Consider the following 1,358-nt stretch of genomic DNA (forward strand, 5'->3'; position numbering starts at 1 on the left):
TTTTGCTTGGCTATCTTTTTGCATTTGGGTGAAAAATTCTTGTTGATTCTTTTGCATTTGGAGGACCGCTTTTTGGACATCAAAGCCTTGGTCATTTTGGTGATTGTATGGATTTTGATTTTGGTAACCTTGGTTTTGATTGTAAAAGGGTCTTTGATTTTGGTTTCTCATGGGTGGTGTAGTGTATGTTGTTTGAGGGTTTTGAACATTTTGGCTTTTGTATGAGAGATTTGGATGGAACTTGGTGTTTTCATTGTAAAAATTTGAATAAGGGGTACCACTTTTGTAAGCTTGGAAAGCATTAACTTGTTCGGTTGTTCCCCTACACTCACTTGGGTCATGACCCAAAGTTCCACAATTCTCACATATCCCACTTGGGATTGATGAGGATGCCGTCATGGCATTGACATGATGCTTCGATGATTTTGAGTTTTCCTCAAGTCTAGCCATAGCTTGTTCAAACTTCAAGTTGATTGTGTCAATGTGAGCACTAAGTTGAGCACCCAATTGAGTAACGGAGTCCACTTCATGCTTTCCTCCTCTAGTATCCTTGCGAGGTCTACTATATTGTGAATTATGGACCGCCATTTCCTCAATCTTGTTCCATGTTTGATTGTCATCAACTTCGGTGAACATTCCATTTGATCCCATATTGAGAATGTTCCTAGAATCTTCATATAAACCATTCCAAAATTGTTGCACCAAAAACCATTCGCTAAGTCCATGGTGAGGACATGAGCGACAAATTCCCTTGAACCGCTCCCAAGCTTCATACAAAGACTCTTCATCCCTTTGCTTAAAACCCGTAATTTGAGCTCTTAGCATGTTGGTCTTTTCCGGTGGGTAGAATTTTTTGTAGAAAGCTAGAGCCAACTTCTTCCAAGAATCTATTCCAAGGGTGGCCTTATCAAGGCCCTTCAACCATTGCTTTGCGGTGCCGATTAAGGAAAAAGGAAATAAGACCCATCTAATTTGGTCTTGAGTCACGCCCGTTTGAGAGATAGCATCACAATAATCGCAAAAGGTTTCCATATGAGAATGAGGGTCCTCACTAGGCATTCCCCCGAATTGGCTCCTCTCAACTAGTTGGATGAAGGCGGACTTGGCAATAAAATTTCCGGTGAGATGTTGCGGTGTAGGAGTACCATTTGGTAGATTCTCCTCGGTGGGTACGGAGTGTGACGAGAATTTTGGCATTGTAGGTGGATTTTGTAGGGTATTGTGTAATGGGTTTTCTTCTTCTTCTATTGCGAAAGGATTGACAAACTCACTAGTGGGTTGAACAACTTCACCAACACCTCTCAAATTCCTCCTAACAAGTCTCCTATTGTTCGTCAAGGTTCTTTCGATTTCACGGT

The 1,358-nt window shown here is 41.4% G+C and overlaps 1 non-coding gene across 1 annotated transcript; it reads left to right on the plus strand.

The window, feature by feature from the left end:
- The first annotated feature begins 718 nt into the window (after positions 1-718).
- On the plus strand, positions 719-825 carry LOC141634545 (small nucleolar RNA R71). Its single transcript, XR_012539273.1, has one exon. It is a non-coding gene; the product is annotated as a small nucleolar RNA R71 (small nucleolar RNA).
- Positions 826-1,358: the final 533 nt, after the last annotated feature.

Source organism: Silene latifolia, chromosome Y (genome assembly GCF_048544455.1).
Source record: "Silene latifolia isolate original U9 population chromosome Y, ASM4854445v1, whole genome shotgun sequence".
Lineage (NCBI taxonomy): Eukaryota > Viridiplantae > Streptophyta > Magnoliopsida > Caryophyllales > Caryophyllaceae > Silene > Silene latifolia.